The sequence below is a fragment of the Protopterus annectens genome, chromosome 5.part0 (genome assembly GCF_019279795.1).
Source record: "Protopterus annectens isolate FY-2018-M chromosome 5.part0, PAN1.0, whole genome shotgun sequence".
In the NCBI taxonomy this organism is placed as follows: Eukaryota; Metazoa; Chordata; order Ceratodontiformes; family Protopteridae; genus Protopterus; species Protopterus annectens.
Window position 1 is genome coordinate 1,612,811,874 of NC_056735.1, and position 25,877 is coordinate 1,612,837,750.

General features: G+C 43.3%; 2 protein-coding genes across 3 annotated transcripts in view; one reads left to right on the forward strand and one right to left on the reverse strand.

The window, feature by feature from the left end:
* CMSS1 (cms1 ribosomal small subunit homolog) overlaps positions 1-13,663 on the reverse strand; it is a 1,462,848-nt gene extending 1,449,185 nt beyond the window's left edge. Inside the window, exon 1 of the mRNA XM_044071376.1 lies at positions 13,562-13,663. The gene's annotated coding sequence lies outside the window, so the exon portion shown is untranslated. The remainder of the gene's footprint in view (positions 1-13,561) is intronic.
* The window catches only part of FILIP1L (filamin A interacting protein 1 like), a 2,033,704-nt gene that overhangs the window by 470,352 nt on the left and 1,537,475 nt on the right, over positions 1-25,877 (forward strand). For both annotated transcript variants that reach the window (XM_044071370.1, XM_044071371.1), the window contains exon 2: positions 13,887-13,971. The gene's annotated coding sequence lies outside the window, so the exon portion shown is untranslated. The remainder of the gene's footprint in view (positions 1-13,886; positions 13,972-25,877) is intronic.

Here is a 25,877-nt window from a genome sequence, read left to right on the forward strand (position 1 = left end):
CCCCACTCGGGCATCACTGAAAAGCTCTAACACATCTTAGTGTAAATCCTTACCTCCTCACGTGGGTGGCCATCTGGCTCACCGACAGGACTCTCAAGGTCAAAATAGGTGCCTCCACCTCCAATAGCAAACCTGTCATTAGTGGAGTTCCCCAGGGATCTGTCCTGGGACCCCTACTGTTTGGCATCTATTTTTCAAAGGTCCAGCGAAAGACAAAAGGCCTGTGGCTGACCAAGTTTGTGGACGACTAAGTTGGGTGCTGTCACTGACTCCTCAAATGGTGTTAAAAAGAAATTATGCACTCACCATAATATTCCATGTTTGTAGTCCATCTCACCCTTCATTCTTACATATGGGCACCGACTTGGCTTATTTACAAGCTGGAAGTCTTCTAGTTGGCTCGTGGCTAGGTAGGTATCCCATGGTGCACCAGTACAAACCCCAGATCTTGTTTGCTGCTAACTAGGAGAAATAATAACAAATATACCAAAGAAGCTAATACTAAAAGGTCTCCATAAAAAAAGGATAATAATATTTTTCTGTCTCCAGGTACTTCCAGGCTGGGGGTAGAAGGGTGGGTTGGTAAGAATGAAGGGTGAGATGGACTACAAACATGGAACGTTATGGTGAGTACATAACTTCTTTATGTTCTGTAGTCCTATCTTACCTTCATTCTTACATCTGGGACAGCATCCCTAGCGCCTTATTCTTGGGTGGCTCAAGGAAAAATAATCCTGAGTACAGTGGAACCAAATGATGCTCTACTCCTGGAGGTTAAATCCAATTTGTAATGAGTAATAAAAGTGTGAGGGGTAGCCCACGCAGCTGCTGCACAAATATTATCAAGTGGGACCCTGGCTTGAAAGGCTGCAGAGGAAGACTGAGATCTGGTAGACTGAGCCTTGATTTTAAAAGGTAAAAGTCTACCCTCAGAATTGTAAACATAAGCTATACAGCTAGAAATCCAATTAGTGAGTGTTACTTTGGAAACTGGTAAGCCTGACCTGGATTCAGAGAAGGAAATGAATAATTGATCTGATTTCCTGATTTCCTTAGTCCGGTGCAAATAAAAATGTAATTGTCTATGGACATCCAGCTGGTGAAACCTGTATTCAGCTGTGCTGGAATGATTTGGAAAGAACACTGGAAGCTCTATGGATTGATTCAAGGTGGCATGAGAACAGACCTTGGGGACAAAGGAGGGATTAGTATGAAGGGACACCCTGTCCTTGTGAAAAATCAGATAAGGGGGTTTTACAGACAATGCTTGAACTCTGAAACCCATCTGGCTGATGTGATAGCCACCAGAAACAAAGTCTTCCAAGACAGGAATTTCAAAGAGGATGAATGAGAAGGGTCAAAGGGCGGAGAAGTTAATTTGGATAACACAAAATTTAAATCCCATGAGGCAACAGGTTCTTGAAAGGGGGGTCTTAACAAAGTGCCAACTTAAGGAAAGTTTTGCATAGCTTATGTGACATCAGATTAGAGTCTTGAAAACCTAGATGAAAATTTGAAATCGCTGCCAATTGAACTCTGATAGTGGCAGCCGCAGATCCCTGGTCAAAAAGCTCAGACAAGAATTCCAAAATCACTGAAATGGAGGCAGTGCAAGGGTCAACATTCATTTTCTCCGCCCAAATAGAGAATCTTCTCCATTTACTGGAATATAGTCTCCTAGTGGAAGGTTTATGAGAAGACGTAAGGATATGAGTCACGGAGGGTGAGAAGTCGTGAACCCTGACTAGGGATGGAACTGGAGCAGCCATCCTGTCAAACTGCGGGTGTGTAAGGAGGGATGAATCAAACCTGACATGTGAGTCAACAGGTCTGGAGCTGGGTTCAGGATCCAAGGATTGTCCAGGAGAAGAGGCCCAAGAAAAGGGAACCAAACCTGATGAGGCCAGTAAGGAGCAATGAGGATAAGTTTGCTTCCCAGCCGTTTCGCTTTCTGAATAACCTTGGGAATGAGAGGAAAGGGAGGAACAGCATACAGGAGACCCAGGGGCCAATCATGAACAAGTGCATCTCTCGGTGACTCCCCTGGAGGGGGGATGAGGGAGAAGTAGCTGCTGCATTTGGCATTGATTGGACTAGCAAAGAGGTCGCAGCAAGGCTGTCCCCATCTGTGGAAAATCTGTTCTGCTGTTTCCTGTTTCAGAGACCACTCGTGAGGCATCAGGATTGCCCTGCTGAGCTTGTCGGCTATCACGTTGGTTGTCCCTGGAATGTGCGTTGCCACCAGAAAATGCTGGGAAGATATCACCCATTTCCAAACTCGCATGGCGTCTCGACAGAGTGGGTAAGATTTGGTTCCGCCCTGTTTGTTGATATACCATACTACTGACATGTTGTCTGATTGTATTGCAATAGTCCCCAGAGGCAGAAGGTCATGGAGTGCTTGCAACGCCAAGAGCACTGCCCTCATCTCTAGAAAGTACAGTTGTGTACCTACCATAAATGTAGATGTTCAAGTGTATTCACTGTTGCAGTCATTACAATTGGGTTATCCTGCTGGCAGGCTACCCGCAGTCGGCCCGAGTTTCAAAGTCTAGGTCCGGTGTTGGCTGCTGTCGCCTCCTCCCTGACGTCAGTGCGCCAGGGGTATAAAAGATGCAGCCGACACCATTTTCTTCAGTTTTTCTTGCCCCAGATGTCAGGTGCCCCTAAAATGGTAGGCTAAATTATGCCAATAAGCATTCATGCACAAAAAACAACTTTTCCTTCATCTACAAGCAAATACACCACACAGGTTGTATAGAATAGAGAAGTACAGATAAGTCCCAGCAAAGAAAAAGGGGAATGGTGGGAAGGTAACCTGGACTGCAACAGTGAATACACTCGAACATCTACATTTATGGTAGGTACACAACTGTACTATGTTCATCGTGTTTCACTGTTGCAGTCATTACAATTGGGTTGAATCCCAAAGCTAAGGTTGGGAGGCTGGTGCTAAATAGGATTAGGAGAGGCTATCAGGCCCTGCAGAACTGCAGTGGCAAAGCCTGCCCTGGATTTAGAGTAGAGAGGTAAGTGATAGTGCTTTGTAAAAGTATGCACTGAACTCCAAGTTGCAGCCTCTAAGATGTCTTTGGTTGGTACTCCTCTGAGGAAGGCTGCTGAAGTGGCTGCTGCTCTGGTTGAATGTGGCCTAATGCCCTTAGGCACTGATTTGCCATACTGTGAATAGCAGAAACGAATGCAGTGGCCTATCCACTTTGAAATAGTCTGCTTTGAAATAGGCTTTCCTTGTGATCCTGCAGCATATGCCACTAGAAGTTGTTCAGTCTTTCTGAAAACTGGTTCTGTCCAAGTAGAAGCGTAGCTGCCTGTGAATGTCCAAAGAATGCAGAATTCTCTCACCCTTATTCTGTGGGTTTGGATAAAAGGTAGGCAAATTAATTGTTTGGTAAAGGGCCACACTGGACACTACCTTAGGCATAAATATAGGGTTTGTCCTCAGAGAAACCCTGTCAGGATGGAAAATGATAAAAGGTTCCACAGCCATGAGTGCCTGTAACTCTGAGACTCGTCTAGCAGAGGTTATTGCTAGGAGCAGAGCTGTTTTCCAGGATAAGAATTTTATATCAGCTGCAGAGGCTGGCTCAAACGGAGGCAGTGTGAGTTTTTCCAAGACATAGTTGAGGTCCCATGCAGGTATTGGTGCTCTCCTTGGAGGTCTTATGTTTTTGGCCCATCTGAGGTACTGCCTTAATAATGGATGAGAAGAATTAGGTGGTTCTGTATTGTAATGAGCTGAAATGGCAGAGGCATGAATTTTAATTGATGAAAAGGAAAGGCTTTTATCAAGCATCTCAGTTAAGTATTGCAAAATCTGAGGAATATTTGGAACAATCGTGTCAATACCTTGTGCCTGGTTCCAAGCACAGAATCTCTTCCATTTTTCTGCATAAGATTTTCTGGTGCTAGGCCTCCTGGCCTCCAAAATAACATCCATCACTGCTTTAGAGAGAGGTGTGTCTCGAATGGCTACATTATCTGCCATGCTGCCAGGCTTAAGGTCCTGAGTTGGCTGTGCAGTATCTGACTGTCTTGTTGGGTCAATAAGTGAGGAATTTGAGGTAATGTCCAGGCTGGGCATTGAGACAAGCTCTTTAGGATTGGGTACCAGTGCTGGCGGGGCCAGTCTGGGGCAATCAGTATCATTTTTGGTTTCTCTTGTCTGACCTTGAGGAGTACCTTGTGGAGGAGAGGCAGAGGAGGAAAGGCATATACTGTTAGATTTTTCCATCTGAAAGATAGAGCATCCACTTTCCATGCTTGCTTGTGATAAGTCCTTGTGCAGAATCTCTGTAGTTGGTAGTTGTGAGGGGAGGCAAATAGGTCTATGTCCGGGCATCCCCAGGTCCTTGTTATCATGCTGAAGACTTGTGGATCCAATTTCCACTCGTGGGGATCCATTAGGTTTCTGCTTAGTTCGTCTGCCAGAGTATTTGTCCTTCCTGGCAAGAATTGTGCTTGCAGATGTACTTGGTAAGTCAATGCTGTGTCCCACAAGTTCATGGCTAGCCTGCAGAGGGGGTAGGAATGTGTGCTTCCCTGCTTGTTTATGTACTACATGACTGTAGTATTGTCTGTCTTTATCAGTAGTTGTCCTGGATGAAGTAGATCCTTGAAGGCTGTCAGGGCATTCTGAACAGCTAGCATCTCTTTTTGATTGATACGTAGATGCATTTGACTTGCGGACCATGTGCCCTGAATACATCTTCCTGCCAATATGGGCCCCCCAGGCATAATCTGATGCATCTGTTGTCAATGTCTGCCTGGCTGTGGGTAAGGTGAATGGCTGTCTCGTGTTGTGGTGACAGGCTTTTGCCCACCATCGAAACCCCTGTTGCAGGCAGGGAATGAGGGTAATTATTGTTTCCAGGCTGTGGCAATGTTAAGTCCAAACACTTTTTAGATACCATTGAAGTTTCCTCATATGCAGTCTTGCATATGGAATTAGCAGAATGCAGGATGCCATGAAACCCAAGGCCTGCAGAATTTTTATTGCAGATAACTGGGTCTTTGTTGCCAACATTTTGAAATAAGTAGTCAGTTGTCTGCGTTTGTCTGGCGTGAGATAAGCCATCTGGACTGCTGTATTTAAGCTTGCACACAGGAATATTATCTCCTGAGAGGGTACGAGTTTTGATTTCTTTTTGTTTACGGTGTACCCTAGACCTGTTAATAATCTTTTTACAAACGCCAGATGCTGTAGTAGAATGTCCTTGTTCTCTGCTTGAATAAAGCAGTCGTCCAAGTAAGGATATATTTGTATTCCTCTTTGTCTGCAAAATGCAATTACTGGTGCCAGGCATTTTGTGAAGACCTTGGGCGCAGTAGATAAGCCAAAGGGCAGTGTAGAGAATTGGTAGTGCATTGAGCTAGCTATAAATCTGAGGTATCTTCTGCATGATTGTGTGATTGGGACATGCAGGTATGCCTCCTTTAGGTCTAAAGTCACAAGCCAAGCCTTCTTGCCCAGCATGCGCAGAAGCTGCGCAGAGTTAACATTTTGAATTTTGGAATATCCAGGAATGTGTTTAGGATAGACAGGTCCAGTACTGGTCTCCAGGCTTTGTCCTTTCTGGGCACCAAGAATAGCCTTGAGTAGAATCCTAGTCCCTGCTCTTGCTGTGGTACTAGCTGAATGGCTCTCATGTCCATGAGGGACGAAAGTTGTTTTTGTGCCTCTGCCCATTGATTGCGTGGCAGGTCTGGCATACCATTTGGCCTTGGCAGGGTGTGAAAGTGGAACCTGTAGCCTTGTGATACGATATTTAAGACCCATTTGTCCTGGGTGATCATGTGCCAATTTTGTGAAAAAGTGCTAGTTTTCCCCCCAAAGTGGCTGCCAGAAGATAAGTGCTTGGTGCTGGCAGGAGAAAGTCATTGAGACTGTTTCCTGTATGGCTGTGATTTTTCCTCTCCACTTTTGGAGGTAGAAGCACCCCATTGTTTAGGCCTGTATGAGTCTTGGGGTTGTGATCTGCCTCTGGGGTGTCTGTATCTGCCTCTTTGTGGCCTGTCTGACACTGGAAAGGACCAATTCTTTGTAGGCCAGTTCCTGCTAAATCTGGGAGGCTGTACCTGCAAGAAATCCTTGACTGTTTGCATAGACTTAGCTTTGTCCTCCATTTTCTTCAACACCTCTTCTGCTTTAACACCAAACAAGGTATCATGCTGTAATGGAGCATCTAATAGTTTTGCGTTAACATGATCAGGCAGATTTTGTTCTTTTAACCAAGCATGCCTCCTAATGACAGAACCTGTAACAGCGGCCCTGCAGGAGGCCTCTAGAGAATCAAAACCACATTGCAAAGTATGCTTTCCCACTTGTTCAGCTGCATGCAATAAATCCTGCATTTCTTTGTTTTCTGCACATTCTGAATTTGTCAACATTTTCTGTTTAAGCAGTGACATAAGATATTGCTGATATTTAAGCATATGAAACTTTAAGCTCTTACAGCCAAGGTCGCAGAAGTATAAATCTTTTTCCCCCATCTGTCCAGGGCCCTTGAATCCCTATCATAGGGGATAGGGTTTTTTGCAGTGGAAGCCTTGACCCCTCTGGGACCCTGAGAGATAGTTTCTGGGTCAACAGCAGGGTTTTTATAAAGAAATGTATGTGAATCAGGAACCCTGTAGTATCTGTCTGGCTTAACAGGAGCTGGTGGTAAAGAGTCAGGAGACAGGCTGGACTCTGAAAATACATCATCTACAATGTCTAAAACAGGAGGGATAGCAAGGGGCCTGTGCTGAGGTAATAAAAGGAAGTCTCTGAGCCTTTTTTTGGATTCTGAGTGGAAATGCTCCCTCATAGTATGCAGGGTCTCCCAAAAAGAATAATCCTCAGGAGGAGAGGCTGAAGGGATAGATTCTTCAGCATCAGAATCCTCATGGGGGGAAGAGAATATTCCTGTTCAGTAGAGGAATCAGAGGAAATGGAAACCTGATCTGAAGATTCATATTCTATCTCTTGCCTAGGCCTCTTATCAGGAGGGGGATGGGAACCCCTGATCAAAGTAATTAGGTCTTCGGCCATTTTAAGCATCTGTTTTTTAGGCATGGTGGCCTGTCCAGGAGAATGCTGTAATTGTTTCTTTGTCTTTGGAGCTGCTTTAGTCTTTGCCTTTAAAGCTGAAGTTGGTTTCACATATAACTGTGTAGGCCTGAAGACACCCTCAGAAGCCGATGCCTGCTCAGCGGTTCCGGACCCATCTGAGGGAATAGTTTCCGAGTGTCAAATACCTTGAGTTTCCAGCGACCTAGTCAGCCACATGTGGGAGTTGGAAAGCGGCCTGTAGCTCTGAGGTAGCGGGCGTCAGGGGCTACCAAAGCGCCTCACTGAGAACCGGCGATAGGCCAAGCAGAAGCCTCGTCATCGGTCTTGGACCTCGGATGCCTGTCCTTTTCTTTTTCTTTGCGCTTTTTATAAACTCCGGTAGTCGGCTGTTCCGACGGCATTATATAATTGAATCTTCTACCAAAGTAATGAAATGCAAAATCGTACCGACGCTTAATAGTGCGTTGGTTAAATCTAGCACAAAACCAACAACTAGCAACGTCGTGGTCAGGGCCTAGGCAAGGAATACAGTAAGAATGAAAATCCTTATGAGGTATTTGCTTCCCACAAGAAATACAATTATTAACTTTTTCTGACATCGGTCTGGAGCAAGAAAAAAGTCCCCCCAACGGGGTACTTAGCTTTAATGAAGCCTTCAGATCTGAAATTCGAATTTGAAAATCTCAGGAGTCGGCCGACCGGCACTTGCGAACTGCTTTTGCTTCGGGCACCGCGCAGCAAGAAACACTGAAGAAAATGGCATCGGCTGCATCTTTTATACCCCTGGCACACTGACGTCAGGGAGGAGACGACAGCAACCGAAGCCGGACCTAGACTTTGGAACTCGGGCCGATTGCGGGTATCCTGCCAGCAGAATAACCCAATTATAATGACTGCAACAGTGAAACACGATGAACATCATTGATATGCAGGTGAGCCTCGTGATCTTGCCATGTGCCTTGGACAGTCCTGCCAAGATAATGCCCCCCCACCCTGTGAGGCATCCGTGGTCACAGTGGCAATGGGTTGGTGAGGAACAAATGAAGTGCCCATGGTTAACTAATTGGGTAGTGTCCACCAAAGGAGGTACTTCTTGCAAGATTCTATCAGCAGAATGTGATGAGATAATGGGAGGTGCTAAAAGGACCACTGGGACGACAGGAGCCACTGAAGAATTCTCATGTGTAGCCTGGCTAGTGGCACTAGTAATATGGTGGAAGCCATGGTCTCTAGAAGCTGTAGAATAGTCTTGACTTTGACCTTTCGTAAGGGGAGAAGACGCCGAATTTGAAGAACCAGATACTGTGCCTTTTCGGCAGGAAGATGAGCCAACATGTCTACTGTGTCCATCTCTGCACCTATAAAAATCACACATTGAGAGGACAATAAGGCAGATTTTTCCCAATTTATAGAAATTCCCAGCTGGGCACAAAGCTGACTAGTAGCATTCCTGGTCCGAAAAAGGAGATGCCTGGTGGGGGCATTCAAAAGCCAATCGTCCAGATATGGAAACACCTGGAATCCTCGACGTCTCAGGTGAGCTGTCACTACTGCCATACATTTGGTGAACAGCCTGGCGGCTGTGGTGAGATCAAAGGGCAGAGCACAAAACTGGTAATGACTGGCTCCCAGCCGGAAGCGTAAATGACTCTGACGTCCTGTCCATTTTTATGTGGTAGTAGGCGTCTTGGAGATCTATTAAGCACATCCAATTGTCTTTCCATAACAACGGCAGTGTCACCATCCAGAACTTGCCCTTCTTTACTGATTCGTTCAATCTGCTGAGGTCCACAATGGGCCTCTAGTCTCCTGTACGTTTTGGCACTTAAAAAAATCTGGAGTAAGTTCCGGATCCTATTTGGTCTGCTGAGGCGGTTTGGAAGACTCTTTTTGACAGCAACTTGTTGATCTCCACAGTTGCCTGATCCCTGTGATTGGGTGGACATCCGGGATCTTCTTGGGAACAAAAGGTGGAAGAGAAAAGGGTATGACATAACCTCTGGTAATAATTCTTTGTACCCACTTGTCTTGAGCGATACCCAGCCAGGCTTCTGGATACAAAGAGATGTGGCCCCCGGCCGGCCCCAGAGAAGCACAGTCGGGCCCCACATCAGGAGCGCTGGTAAGGCCGGCCCCGAAAGGAATCGCGACCTCCCTGGATTTGCGGACCGCCCCTGCATCTAGGGTGATGTCTACCATTTCCTCCTCCTCCTCTGCCTTTGAAGGAGGAGTCACCCTGTGCATCCTGGAAAAACCTCTGGGACTTCTTGAACCACATCGTACCGGCCCTCTGACCCTTAGGATATGGTCTAGAGGGAACAGTAAAATGTACTCCCATGGCAGAGACTGTGTTTCCTTCTTGCTCGCACTGGGTGAGAGTGTCCTTTAACTTGGGTCCAAACAATGAGGAGCCGAAGAGGGCGTTGGTAAAGGTAGACTTGAATGGTTCCACAAAGTTACACAAATGCATCCAGGAATGACGCCTTAGGGAAATTCCTGAACCCGCTGCTCTACTCGCTTCATCGACTGCATACGAAATAAGCCGAATGGAAGAGTTGACAATAGAGTTCAAGGTGGACAACTAGGCAGACACCTTGCCAGGGACTCCCTCAGTACATGCACCTAGGAGAGAATCTCTTTAAGGAGATTTCTCTGATGCCTCGTGAAGTGAGTAAGGTAGTTCAGCGATCTAAGGGTAAATGCCGCTGAAGAAAAGATACGCTTCCCATATCTGTCCATCGTTCGAGACTCCTTATTCAGCGGATGAACAGAAGGTCTCAGCTAGCTCCTTCTTAGTGGCCGCCGTCACCACCATGGCATCTACGGGAACACCTTTAGACAAAAAATCTTTTTCTGGAGGGGCAGAAAGAAACTTATTCCGTGTAATGGGGACTGGCTGCACGGCACCAGGAGTATCCTACACCTTTCGACCAATTAGCTCCATCAGTTCGTCAAAGGGTGGAGACACCCAAGAGGCTGAAGGTTGAGACCTGAAAGCCTTAAGGTACACTGATTCCTCATCAGAAGGGGTGACAGTCGGCTAGCCTCACCTCTGTTTAAGGATTTCTAGGATGTCTACGACAGAGACATCATCCATTGTCAGAGGATGACTTAGGGGACCCTTCTGACTCCTCAAGGTCAGTGTCAGAGGTCAAAGACTCATTCTGGGGAGTCTACATGCTTCCTCTTACATGTTCTCTTCTGTGGGGGCTCCTCAGAAGGATATTCCGGAGAGGTCTCGGAAGAGTGGGGGCCACCAGCCGGTGGCTCCCCAGGCTGAGGGTCTCTGCTGTCCACGGAGGGAGTAGAAGCTGAGACAGAAGTAGGTGCTTTAAGGGGAAGAGTGTCGGTACCTCTGGTGGGAGCTGACAACCAGGACAGCACACTCCTCATCATCTCGCATGCCAAACTCTCCGGCTCCGAAGACCTCCCCGGCTCCAAGGAGACCGAGGATGCCATCGGCCTCAGAGCTATAAGCTCCGAGATAGACATAAGGTCCGAACTCAACCTCACCGACATGCCGAGAGGAAGACTCTGAACCATAGAAGTTCGGTTCAAAGCATCCCTGTCGGGGCCGTCCGGGGAGCTTCAGCCCCTAGACACTATGGGCGGCGCCGAGAGTGTCGGAGCAGAACTCAGCTCTGAAACAGCCACAGGGGGAGTTGGAGCTGAAGGTTCCACCAGTGATATCAAACACTCCAGCTCCGAAAGACCAGTATGGCTCAGAGGAGGAATGATCGAAGGGGGCTGAACGGACTCAAGTGGCTCCAGAACCAACTGGGTCAGAGCCAACAGCAATTTAGGCAAAGCAGATGACTTCAACAGTCTCAGCACTACTCTCGCCACATCTTCTTCCAATAAACTCCTGGAAGACCTGGATGATAGAGTAGGACAGCGTGATCTCTGAAGTATCAGGGATTTCAATATAGGGGAGACCGGTAGAGGATCCATAGAGCAGCTCCGTGAAATGGCCTCAGTGGTCGGCTCCGAAATACTTGGAACCGACCCTGTAATCACAGTAGTGCTCTCAATCAGCACCGAGCTCTGTGGAGCCAAAGAGGCAGAAGACTTATCCGTTTTAGTTATTTTAAGAGGTGGCTCAGAGACACCAGCCGGTGCCAGGGAGGGCCTCTTAGAAGACTTTTCCTTTTTAGATCCCTGAGATCTAGAAGAGGAAGAGCTAGCCAGATCTTCCTCAAAGGAAGGTTTAAGAAGACCTTTTAGGATGAGCTTATTCTTTCACTCTTGCAACAACCTAGGACTGAAAGAGTGGCAAAATAAGCAGGTTTCCTGTAAATGAATGGCCCCTAGACAGTAAACGCAGTTACTGTGGCCATCCGTGATGGACATCATCTGTGAGCATTTAATACATTTCTTGAAGCCAGATGGCTTATGGTCCTTACTAACTTTGGACATTTTCACAGAAAAGGCACAGACAAAGAAAGAAGAAATGGGAGACGACTAGGTCCTCTAATTTAAACGGGCCTAGCCCTGCAGGAAAGAGAAAGACACCACGAGGACTAGGTCCTCTAACTTAAACGGGCCTAGCCCAGACAAGGAGGGGAATAGAAAACAACTAGGTCTTCTAACTAAAACAGACCTAGTTAAGAGACAAAGGCAGGAAAGTCACACACTAAAATAAGAATACAGTGAAACTTTCAATATTAAAAAAGAACAGAACCATGTTCTGACAACACTAATCAAGCTTATGACTAAAGAATCAAAACAGAACAGAACCTCATTCTGTTAACTATGCTAACAATTTAGCAGGCGGGAATCCGCCAAAAACTAATTCCTAATAACCACACACACCTAAGTGCAAAAGGCACCTACAAATACTAAACTATGAATAACACGAAAAACAGTGCACAGGATACCAATACGGGCAAGCCAAAAAGCCAATTTACCAAACAGCTGCACGCAAAGGCGCAATTATAAAGGTAACTATTCTAAACTACGCTAACTATGCTAAGCAACTATGATTTAACAGGTTAGACTAAAAAATACAAAATTTTGAATAAATTAAAAACTTAGCCAAAGCCAAAGAGAAGTACAACCAAACTCGTCGACGCGGCAAATAAGATCTGGGGATTGTACTGGTGCACCATGGGATACCTACTGGTGCACCATGGGATACCTACCTAGCTACAAGCCAACTAGAAGACTTCCAGCTTGTAAATAGGCTGAGTCGGAGCCGAGGATCGGCTCTGATCTCATATGTAAGAATGAAGGTGAGATAGGACTACAGAACATCATACTGCAAGAGGGTCTCACAGCAACTAATGACTAGTGCCAAAGTCATGGCCTCAAGTTAAATGCAAAAAAATGTATCATCATACATTCGGCAAAAACACTGCCCCTACTGATTGCCACATCAATGGCAACCCCCCTAAGCACATAACCTGTGGTAAGAGACCTCGGTACTCAGGTTGACGACAATCTCACATTCGACCATCATGTAGTGGCAATGGACAAGAAAACCTTTTACTTGATTTACCTCATAAGTAAAGGGATTGCATCCAGAAAAAAGGAGGCTATTACCTCTCTATACTCCTCCCTCATTAGACCAATAATTGAGTATAATGTCCAGTTTGGTATGTACCTCTCTAAACATTTGCACCAAATGGAAAGGCCACAGAAATACCTAACAAAGTGAATCCATGGCCTCCAAACCTGTCCTATGTGGACAGGCTCAAATCGCTATCACTCTACTCAGTATCATACAGATTGCTCAGAGGTGATCTGTGTCTCGCCTATACGGCAATTCTGGACCCTGCCCTAGTAGAGATGTTCTATATCCATAAGTCTAACTCCTTGTGCATTACCCACTTAAAAGGCCTGAATCTAATACATGACATCAACAAAACCTGCTGGAGAGATAGGTTTGTCTCCCAGAGGCTGCCCATCTCTGGAATAGACTTCCCATACAGGTTAAGCAGAGTATCTCTCTGACCCTCTTCAAGTGCAACATTGAGGACTGGATGGGAAATCAAAACTTTGTCCCAGGGGTTCCACCTGTGTCCCTCATTGACAGGTGTAACAGGTACTGACTAAGGTTTCTTTTTGAGGATAAACTCTTTGCTAGGCCTGTAAAGGCCCCAGGGCCATTAGCCTAGTAACCTCCAATGATGATCCTATGAAGGGCAGCATTACCTTTTCAAAGAGTTATATGACAACAGTGCCTGTTTCACTGACAGGAAGGACATCAGAAGGAGAAATGTTTGCCAGGCTGCTATGGATGAATAATGAGAAACCTGTTAATAACTAATAACTGCTGCAGGAATCTCTTGGAAGATTTTATTTTGTATCTCCTATAAATGTGTGTGCCTAACTCTAAGAAAAATGACAAGTCAAGAGGCCTACTGTCTGACAGTGAGTATTCTCAAGTTCAATTAGCTGCTATGGAAGAGCTGTAGACATTTTAAACTGCAAATTACCAAATAAGTGTTTGAAGATAAGTAAGTTTTGTTGCCCTTTCAGTATACTTACAGTCTCTGCTAAGCAGTACAGACACAACTTTTCAGGATAGGTATCAAAGGTATCTGCTATACCATCACAGACTGCATGCGCTCAACAGGCTCCACCAATTCTCTGCTTTGGAGGCTGCTGTTGATCTAGAAAGAAGATAACTTACCAATTAAAACTGCAACAAAATCAACCATGTAAGAAAGAGAAAAAGCCATTTCTGTTGCAAAACAATTTCTATTGTAGTTAAGTGTTTGTGACTGCCTGGGTAACACTGCTTTAAATGTTTCTTCTTACTCATAAATAATCAAACTGTGGTCTTCAAGAATTTTTTTTCTGTCTCTAACAGTAACAACAAAAGGACCAGACACTCCAGAATCAGAAGTTTACAAACAAACTACCAATTTCAGTAGAATACAAGACTGCTCTAAAAGGTAAGAACATTCTTTTCTGCTTAAAGGATGAATACCACAGCAATTTAAAAAATGCTCTAAAACTTCAATAAAAACAATGGCACAGCCTTAATATCTTTTTTATTGCAGTGGAATCTATGATATCTAATAAAAATATCTTTCATCTAAGATGCTTTGTCCTTCGCAAATCTTTACTAAAAGACTTTCGGCTTTTACCGGTTAGCGGTCGCCACAGGGGAACTCCGGTCCGCTCATGATTGGCAGTGGATTTTTCCGGTGCCGAGTTGCCAGCCCGATGCCCAACCTTCAGCGAAGGCATGCCCATTCACACTTGCACCTACCTGCATGTCTTTAACGTCACTCAACCACGAGGAGGACATGCAGACTCCACACAGAAGGAGCTCCAGCCGAGAAATGAACGGGAGAATCTCTTGCTGTGAGGTGACCACGCTAACCGCTGCACCACCGAAGCTTACCTAAATAGTCAAATCGGAGGCTGCTGCATGTTGGGGAAAAAGGAATATTCTTCCTTACAGCAACAGAAAAATAAAGCAACTTTCAGCTCTATGTACAAGTCAGACTTTTGTTTGTTTGTTGATAAGATAGCCTATTCTTGTTTATTTGTGCTAATTTTGTTTGATTAAACAAAAGTGTGTTAGCAGTACTGTGCAAATTAATATTTCATGAAAAATAGCTGCCTTTAAGGAAGCAAAAGCTGCAACAGCAATGCATTGTGTGGTAAGGAGATACTAGTTTTGCTTAAGAAGTAAACATTAAATAAGTACTTATACAGTTCTACATTCTCAGAGGCACAATAGTATAAAGCTTGCTTTTAGGGCATGGGCATTGGCACTAAGATTTCATTAACTGATGGATGCATAGACAAAGTTTTTCATCAATTCATAATGAAGCATAGTTTTCAAGGCTCATTTTTACTGAAGTTCATAACAGGATCATGGGCAAGTACAAGGCGAGCTGCCCTTGACAGTCATTTTAATCCTAACCAGTTTCCAGTTTGGTGTTTGAATTACCTATCCCATCTGGTGATAGACTTCTTCTTTCTGTTTTTCCCAGTTAGGGGTCGCCACAGCGGATCACCTGTCCGCTCATGATTGGCAGTGGAGTTTTACAGTGTCGAGTTGCCAGCCCGGAGCCCAACCTTCCATGGAAGGCACACACATGCACTCACACCTAGGGCCACTTTAGAGTTCCCAATCCTCCTACAGCATGTCTTTGGGATGCGGGAGGAAACCGGAGCACCCGGAGGAAACCCACATGACCACAGGGAGGACATGCAGACTCCGCACAGAAGGCACCCCAGCCAAGGATCGAACAGGAGAACCTCTTGCTGTGAGGCGATAATGCTAACCGCTGCACCACCGTGGCCGCCCCCATTTGGTGATAGACTGGCCTTACTAATTGCTTGGTCGATAATTACATATTACCCCTAATAAAAATAACTGTGATCAATACCATAGATAATTTGAGGAGATTGTGCATAGGACAAAGCATTTAGGAGTGGCCACTGGACAAAACTTTCTATTATCCATCCATAGATCCAAATTGTGCTTGAATATGGATAGGAATGAGCTTTGTTTAACATTAACAGGAAGTCTGCTCCAGAGTAGTGGTATTTTCTGTGAGAGATGCTTGTCCCTCCAAACCATTCTGTTGATATTGCAAAAGAGGTTTAGATCCCTAGACCAAATATTTGTGACACCATTTGACTTGCTGACGTGCAGTAGGTCCATCAACATTGGGTTGAGGATGCCTTTTATGCCAGACACAGGTCATCTCTCAGCAGTCTGTTGGATGCACAGTATAGTGACAGGGCTTTGAGTCTGTCCATGTAGGATACGCTGTTTAGGCCTTTTATCCTTTTAGTTAAGTATCTCTGTGGCTATTCCTGTTGTTGCATGTATCTGGACAGATACATGCTAAAGAGGGCATTATACTCAATAACTGGCCTAATAAGGGCCAAGTAAAAGGGTACTATGACATCCCTAGATCTAGACGCTATCCCTTTATTTATAAACTCCACAATATAGATGGGCTTTCATAAGATAGACACATTTTAGTTGAAAGTTAGGTCACTATCCACATTCCCAAATTCCAAACAACTGGGTCAGCTGTTAGGAAGGTATTGTCAATGTGGTAGTTCCCCGGGATAGATGACTTCCCAACAGATGCATTTTTTGGCATTTAGTTTCAGTACATGATTTTGGCACCAGTTATTTATTTGGGACTAAGTCATCTGGGGATTCACTGACTGCTCCTAGCTTACAGCTATCTGCAAACTTAGTCAGCTAAAGCCCTTTGGTATTGGCTTTTACATCAGAGAAGCAGATGCCAAAGGGCTTTAGCTGACTAAGTCATCTGGGGATTCACTGACTGCTCCTAGCTTACAGCCATCTGCAAACTTAGTCAGCTAAAGCCCTTTGGTATTGGCTTTTACATCAGAGAAGCAGATGCCACACAGTACCAGCACAGAACCCTGACGGACTCCACTGGCGACTGGTCTCTTTGTAGAGGTAGCTTCCTCTATTTTGATCTCATGTGTCCTATCTGTGAGCCAGATGCCAATCCAGCAGGTGACATATGGATTTATTCTCAGCTTATTTAACATTTCTAACGTGCCTCAGTGTGGGTTTACCTTAAAAGCCATGTAGAGGTGTATAGTGTGTACTGCTTTACCTTCATCTATTGATTTGGTGACCTTTTCAAAAATTCTACCAGGTTGAGTAAACTTGACCTGCTCTTGATGCCTCCAAATTGAGATGGGTCCATTGTTTGGAGGTTCCCTATATCCTTACTGATTAGTTTCATACGTCTTTCCATTGCTTTGCATATGACGTTCATATCTATGAGTCTGCGACTGTCTCTGTTTGTGGAATATCCTCCCTTATACAAGGGAATAACTGTAGCTGTTCTCCATCAACTTGGTATAAAACTTGTATGAAGGCTGAGGTTGAACAGTGTTATTGGGGTGGTGGCTAAATCGTGCTTCATGCTATTTAAGATACATTCAGATATATTGTCAGGACCCATCAATACAGAATTTCTACTTTTTGATAGCACTTTTAGGACTTGGTCTTGTGTGACAGCTGGAGGTAAGTTAATTTCAGGTATATGTTGCGCATTAAATGGAGGGGAAAGAGGGGTAAAGTTAGCGCTGATTAGGTTTGCTATATTTTCAACCTCAGTGTAGGTAACATTAGTCGCAATTAGTTCAGCGGATTTGCTGGACTGTGCTTATGAGATTACAAACATAACTAAAAAAGGCCTTAAGATTATCTTTGGCTTGGGAAGCTCTTTCAGACTCAAACTGGGCTGCGGTGGATTTTATTACGTTCCTGGAGTTGTTTAATTGAATGAAAAGGGCTCTTTCATTCTGGGTATTGCTCTTCTTACTTTTGGCCACAATTTTATTCTGGGGTTTGCCCTATATGTGTTCCTACAGGGCACGGCTGCATCTATTCAGCTGTTTACCTGGGCACAGCTCCATCTATTCAACTGTTTACCTGCTGGTATAGTGTGGCAGTATGTATTTCTGCATATTCACTGGAGTTAACTAGGTTTGGTGAGGATTTGAAGCTTGCAAATGTATCACTTATGAGTACATAGTTTGCCTTGGAGAAATTTATAAAGGTACCACAGTAAGACGCTGTCTGGTTCGATTCTCAGATAGAGCGTCTTCTGCGTGGAGACATGTGTGAATGGGTGTACCTTTGTTGAAGGTTGTGTGTCAGGCCTGGCAAGCCGGTACGTAAAAATCAACTGCCAATCATTAGTGGACCGGAGTTCCGCTGTGGCGACCCCTAACCGGGAAAAGCCGAAAGACGCAAACAAACAAACCATGAGTGGAAGAGGTCTACAGTTTCAATTTTATTTCAAGGGGGAAGCCCTTACGGTCAGACCTAACAAGTGAATATACACAAGGGATGGTACAAGATGCCCCATATTATTAAGGACAAGATCCAAGATATTGTTCCCCCTAGTGGGTACTCTTTCTAATTATTCCAGGGCATTTGTATTCACAAAGTCCAAGAATTTCTGTTCTTGTGCACTAGTGGTGGTGTAAGTATTCCAATCCTTAGTCTGACAGTTTAAATCACCTAGAAAAATGCTAATGGGTTTAATACCGCATGGTTCCAGTTTCTGCAGATAGGTATTTTGGCTTTCTTGGGTATGGCATGGGACATTTCTGATGGTTATTTGGACAAGAAAAAGCTCTAATGCATCATGCTGAAGGTTAAAATTTAGTAATGATATAATTCTGTGGTCAATGGGTTCAGAAATGCACAAGCAAAAGGAGAAGCATTAATAGAATGTAATTTTAAGTGCTCCTACTGTGGATTTATAATGCCACAACCCCACCTTTCAAAATGTCAGATCATTTTAAAACTACAAGATAAACAACTCAAATGGAAATGTTCAGTCACAGTATAAGTAAGAAATATTTTCAAACAAGCATTATATAGCAATCCACTAGGCAGCTGTAATAAGATACCACAACATTCTTGTTAAAGGACCTAGTTATATTAGCATAACTTGTGTGCACTGACTACTCAAGTTCATGTCCCAGCAATTATGAGAGCCACCTCTTCATGCCTTAATAATTCCTCAGAGCCTAATTTAATAAGAAGCTAGAAGACTGCATAGGTAGTTATCTACCACAAATCAACACGCTCTTTCCAGTTTGACATCCATCTGTTTTTCTGTACCTGTACTTATCCAATTCAGAAACAGGTGTGTGTGTGTGTGTGTGTGTGTGTGTGTGTGTGTGTGTGTGTGTGTGTACGACAGGTGTGTAGAATGTACAAAGTATGTAAGGCAGGCATGGCAGGAATTTTGTATGGGATACTAGTCACCTGCAGAAATACATACTGTCTCGCACACATATGGGCAATATAGGGTCATCCCAAAAAGAAAGTCAAGGGAGCATGGGGAGAAAAAGCAAACTTCACAGAGAAGGAGCCCAGCCCAGATAAGAAGACAAAATAACTGGGTGAGGGGCACGTAAAGTAACATAGCAACACTAATGTTGTACCACTCTTACCCCTTTCCACCCTTAATTAACTCACTAATAGAATAACATTTCACTATTAAGGCTAACACAAGAAAGTAAAAGCATCTCAGTTATGCCAAGGACAAGCTGTTTTATCTATGGTCACAATCAATCATATCCCAGTTCCTCAGTTCACTCATTCTTTGCTGCTCTCAAAGTCTGTCCTAATTTTCTGTTCTTTTCCTCTGCCACTGTGGACTCAAACAAAATACAGATTACTACGCAGTGGTGCAGCGGGTAGCCTTTTCGCCTCACTGCAAGAGGTTCTCCCGTTCGATTCTCGGCTGGAGCACCTTCTGTGTGAAGTCTGCATGTCCTCCCTGCGGTCGAGTGACATTAAAGACATGCAGGTAGGTACGAGCGTGAATGGGTGTGCCTTCTTTGAAGGTTGGGCTGGCAACTTGGCACTGTAAAAAAAATCCACTGCCAATCATTAGCGGACCTGAGTTCCGCTGTGGCGACCTCTAACTGGGAAAAGACAAAAGACATTATTTACAGTACACCAAACTGGAAAAGTTTCACAAAAGATACCATCCAATGGAGCAGCCTGTTACAATGGCAAACACCCTTCTTGTGTGTCTTGTAGCATAGAATAGGTTAAAAAAATATAAACAAAAATCTTTGTTTATATACATACATTTGTAACTATCTTAAGTAATAAAGCTATCACTGACAGCTATCAGAGTTTAAACCAACTTTTATGACAGTGGCTGCAAATATGGGTTAATACGATACACAAGCAGGGCCTTTGCTATCATGTACCCAACACTGTCAAAATGATTTCTGACAAGGTAAAGCGTGCATTTAGGTAAATTAAATTTATATTCTGGATCACAGGAACAACACTAGACAAGCAATCACAGGGACCATTAGATGTGCATTTATATAAACTCTATAGCAGGGTTGTCCAACCTTTTGCTTGCTGCGGCCGCATTGAGCGAAAAGAAATTGTCTTGGGGTTGCATACAAAATATATCATATAGTTAACGTTTTTCTGCCGCGGGTGACCCAAGTTGACCTCCTGGCTGTACTGTAGGTGCATTCAAACAATGAATAAATGTAATAAATGCAATAAATGCATATTTGCCTTAAAATTCTAATTCTCTAATCTAAGTTAACTCTAACATTTTAGTTAATATATATATATATATATATATATATATATATATATATATATATATATTTTTTTTACAAAAAAACAGATATTCATTACAGCACTAGCATTTCTCACTGGGAAAACCACTCCAGTAGTCCAATTACGTAAAATGGCAACATTAGCAGCCCTAAAATACTATAATCCACAAAAATAAGCCAACAAATTTGCAATAAAGTAAAGAATTCACATTGCTGACTTAATAAAACAATTCTAAATAAGCTACAAGTGGGTCTCACCCAAATAAATGACTGATGCCAGATACATGGCCTCAAGCTAAATGCTAAAAATGCATCATCATCTCCTTTAGGGAGAGTGATGTCCCCACAAATTATCACATTAATAACAATGTTATAAGCATGCAATCAGTCATGAGGTGCTTGGGCACCGAGGCTGATAGAAACCTGACTTTTGACCACCATGTCTCTGTTGTACGGAAAGCTTTTTACATGGCCCATCTCATTTGTAAGGGTATCTCATCCAGGGACAAGGTGGTCATAACATCCCTGTATTCTTCCTTTATAAGAGCCATTACTGAGTGCAAAGCCTCTTTTGGCATGTGCCTCAGCAAAACACCCTGCCAAAAGAAAGACTACAACCATTTCTGACATAAAAGTCAAAGGACTAAGTTTACTTAGTTATCCAAACAGACTAAAAAGCTTCTTGCTTTCCTCTGTCTCTCATTGGCCCCTATAAATTTCATCACTGGCTTGCTTTCCAGGCTAAGAAAGATCCTGCCTTAAGAGACTTCCTCTACCTCAGAAATACTGGTTATACTTAAAACGCTCACTGCAAAGACCACAGCCTTCACTGCAACATAAACAAGCCACTCTGTATGGACAGGTTCTTGATACAAAAACTTCAACTTCTATAAAAAGCTCCTCTCATTATCAGACAATGTAGTTCAACAACACTACAACTGGATGGAGAGCCATAAATGTACTCCTTGAGTAAATAGCATAGCCTTCATCAAACCGGATGGAAAATCTACATACTAAACTTTCCTAGCTGTATGGCTAAGATCTAATACTGGTTACTCAAGTCTACTTGCCCAAGAAGAGGGGCCTGTTTAACTAAGAATTCCATTTGCAAAAATATATTCAGTATACATATTAAATCTCTCTCTCTTTCACACACACACACACACACACACACACACACACACACACACACACACACACACACACACTCACAAAAGGAGCCCCTACTTCTAAAATAGGCAACCTCAGTAATCACATGACACACACTCACCGAATGAAATTGTCTGGAAGTAAAAATTTCTGAAAGAAATCATACTACAGATGGACTCATCCATCCAATTTCCCACCACCAAAAGGACCATCAATAAATTAGCAAACAACTGCTCAGCAAAAAGTAAATCAATAAGAAATCCATAAACTCTCTAAGACCATACTACATACTGGAGTAAACCTATAACTTCCCTCCAGTCTAAAGCCAGTTGAGATTCAGACATTTTAATTTGTGCAGAAGTTATTCACAGACTGACAGTTTACTGAGCTGTCACATTAGCGCTCTATGCTTACGTCTGAACCAATGAAGCATACCTGTCAATTCCAAAAGAATTAAAGTAGCTTAATAAGAAAGTTATTTGCAAGGTTATATGGCAGTTTATATTGGAAATAAGCAAAGATATTAAAAAGGCTCAGTTTCTCATAATTATGCTGAAAAGTCTTCCAAGGTAAATACAACCTTCTGATTTAGTATGGAACCAAACCTCTCAACCTTAGAGCAATAAATCTGGAGAAAGAGAAAAATAAAAGTGGGACACAGGCCCAAAAAGAGTTAGGCATCACAGACACCATTGAAACAACTGTAGCTGCAAACATTATACATCACTTACAATCTTTCTATCCCATCATTGTCAGTTAAGCATTATATGGCTCATTCAATCTTGCCTTCTTTTGCAACAATGAAAACCATGCTTTGAAATGACAAATGCATCAAAAATAATACATAAAACACATTGCATCCACATCCTGCAACTTTCTACCTGCAAACAACCACAGAGCTTTCACTGAAACTAGGGCTGCTTATTTCCCAGGAATGGTACCTCTCCCTAATTAAGTCTAATGGGATACAATCTACCAGGATCTGGACTACCTGAAATAAATTAAATTATGACCTGCAAATTGCAAGTGCACTTTGTTTAATTTAGCTATATTTCTAAGTCCACTTACTGTATGTTTTCAGTTGTTGTTGTTGTTGTTGTGTCTTTCGGCTTTTCCCGGTTAGGGGTCGCCACAGCGGAACTCCGGTCTGCTAATGATTGGCAGTAGATTTTTACGTGCTGGCTTGCCGGGCCTAACACACAACCTTCAACAAAGGAACGTCCATTCACGCATGTCGCCACACAGAAGATGCTCGAACTGAGAATCGAACGGGCAACGTCTAACTGTGAGGCGACAACGCTACCGCAGCACCACCACCGCAGTGTTACTGTATGTTTTCAGTAACATCCCAATATCCATTTCCAGGTCATTTTACACGACATTGGAAGTGGTAGACTTGGCATCCTCCAGATCCCTACAGGACCCACACTCATACTGCTAGCATTGTTTATTAAATACAAATATCCATGCACTACAAATGGCAAGAAGCTATGTCTTAAAAAATCTACTTTTGGCATGCCTAGTACCCAAGTATCAGGTTTTGAAATAAAGAACCATATTCTCCATAAGTCTCCGTCTTTCATAATCATCTACTGCTGCAGCCCTCCCAACACACACACACACACAATAAAACCCACAACATTTAAAAAATGACATTGTGCCCACCTGAATTGCCAGTATTGATGATCCACCAAAGCTATACTTATTGTTGCCCAATCTGCCACTGCTTAGAACCCACCAATGACAAAGCAGTACTGTGTGATTTTTTGTTTGTCAGAAAAAACTATTCAACTTTATATGCTACAGTCCCACAAAGTCAATCCAGTACTGACCCATTATCCCTAGGCTGCTGTCTCATTCTTACTCCCTGGAACTGCATTACCTTGGATGTTTAATTTTATTTCCTAAGCAAAAGATACAAACTGGAAGATGAAGCAAAAATCCATAATCCATACAGTTGAGAGGTATGATTTCATATTCAATACAACACTCGCTCGGTCAGGAAAGCCACAATTTAATGAAAGTGTACTTTTAATGTAGGATATATTTGTGAGCTAACTTATTTGTGTTCAGTAGGTAGATTGATCATCATTAGCCTCTTTGTGTATGTGCCTCTCTCTGTCGTGCATACACACACACACAAACACACACACATACACACGCACACACTCTTCTTATACTTTCACTTACGCAAACATTCTGCTTTCATGCATGTACTCACTCATTCACTCACTCCATACTTACCTGTTAACACAGGTAAGTACTGTCCCTTTCAAAGGCAGCAACGGCAAATCCATACACTAGTCCCACTTAAGTGAACACACACACACACTGCTTCTTTGGCATGAAATAACAGCGGGAACACACAGATCCTTCTTTGGCGCAAAAAAATCAAAACTAAAATGGTGTTTTGGTGGATGCGCACATCAAGAGAGTTATAGGTCACGGGCGTGAAAAACACGAAACAAAAAAAGTGTTTTGGGGCATGCGTATACTAATGTTGCAGTTAGAGGTCAGGGGCCGCATGGAAGAGCTCTGAGGGCCAGGTTGGACACATCTGCTCTATAAGTACACATGCTTAAAAGTTGTCACCACCCATTATGAGCACTTAAAAGTGCTTACCTCCCAAATTGAGCAGGACTGTATATGATAATCCCGGTTTAATCTGTGTCTACATATCAAGTCTTCAACAGCTGTCTTAAAGTTAGACAAAAACTACTTTGCTTGACCTGTAGCGGTAGTTTATTCCATAAACTGGGAATGCATTAAATTAGGAACTTCTCCAGCAAGTCTTGTTTTTTGTTGGTGTAGATTTAAGTTCCTAGTACAGGTATTTATAGAGGCATTGATTTTGTGAAGAAAGAGAAGGTCAAATAGGACTGGGCCTTTCATGGTTTCAAAAGCAAGACACGGGTCACTTTATTGCAACTGGTAGGCTACTGAGTTATAAGGAAAGTAGTGCTAATCTATTGGGACAGTTCAAGGATTAAGGCCTTTAAAATCCCTAGGGCCTTTCCAGTTGAGAAATATGCTTGGATATGTACATACCAAAGGAGGGTGCTGTATTTGATGATGGGTCTAATAAGGGAATAGTAAGATGACTTATATGGATTTTGAAGATATTCTCGAAATTCACTGGGCCAGATAAAAGGATTTCCTGACGATTGTGGAAACATAATGATCAAATGAGACAGAGTTGTTCGCATGAGCAGCTAGGTCTTTTAAGACTATATCTGTGAAGAGAAGTATCAGTTAAAAACTCTAAGGTACCAGCAACTTTTTGCATTTAGCTTGAAACTGCTTTCAGTACACCAGGTATATACAAATTCCAGCCCATATTAGAGCAGTTTAGTGTCAGCGGATGAACAGATAAAGTAATAAAATGTAGATGATTAAATGCCCACATTGCTTAACTACTTGGCCAGTCGCTGTCCTTCGGTCGCCCAATATCAAAGATATAGGGGACGCCGTCAAAAGGCGCCAAGCTTAAGACCGACATCACATCAGTACAAATGCGCATGACCGACGCCTACATATCCGTCTTTTCTTCCCCCAGATGTCGAAGACCCTAAAAAAAAGAAAGGTCAAAAAAAAAAAACAGCAAAAACAACCAACCACCCTTGCACTAATCTCCTTTGGGTAGAATCCCAAAGCAGAGAGTAAGGGAGGATGGCAAAACTATAAAGCAGAAGGAGCTGCCAAATGCCCCCTGTAATTTTGCAGTGAAAAACCAGCCTAGATTTTAGAGTAAAGTGGAAGGTGGTAATGCTTAGAGGTTGTAGTGAGTTTTCTCAACACAAAATTGAGATCCCAAGCAGGAGTAGGAAGCTCTCGTGGGGGTCTTATATTCTTTGCCCCTTGTGTCAGTAACAAGATATTGAAGAGAAACACCACACACACTTAAATTAGGCTTACATCAAATTCCTTTGCTGCCTGCCAAAAAAAAAATCTCTCTTCCATTTATGCGTGTACACTTTTGTACTTAGGCCTTCTGGCCTCCAAAATATAATCTTGTTGACCTCTGTCTTAGGACCCTTTTTGGGAGGAGGAGAGAGAGGCAGAGGTGGACAGGCATACAATTGCTCCAATTGAAAAAGAAAGCATCCACTTTCCAAGCTGTGGAATGAACTCCTCTTTGCAAAAAAAAACCAGCTGAGTTAGTTTAGTGGAAGCGAACAGAATCTGTCTATGTCTCCCCATCCCATAACACTGTCAATTTCTGAAATACATGAGATTTCCACTCGTGGGGATCCATAATCAAATGCTCTGCTCAACACATCTCAGGAAGGAGTTCTGTGCCGCAGAAACCTTGCCTGAAGATTTAGCTGTAAACTGAGAGCAGTCTCCCACAAAATCATTGAATGTGTTCCTTTTTTTTGATGTACCACATGACAGTTGTGTTGTGTGTTAGAACTAACACCTGTCCTGAAGAAAAGTAAATCCTTGAAAGCTATTAATGCAACTTGTCCCACTTTCCATTTTAGATGATGCCCTCCCTTTGTCTTTTGTCTGTGGCATCTGTCGTTAGATCTGACTCGCCTCTGGCGGGAGAGAGTCTGTGTTTTTAGGTGACATT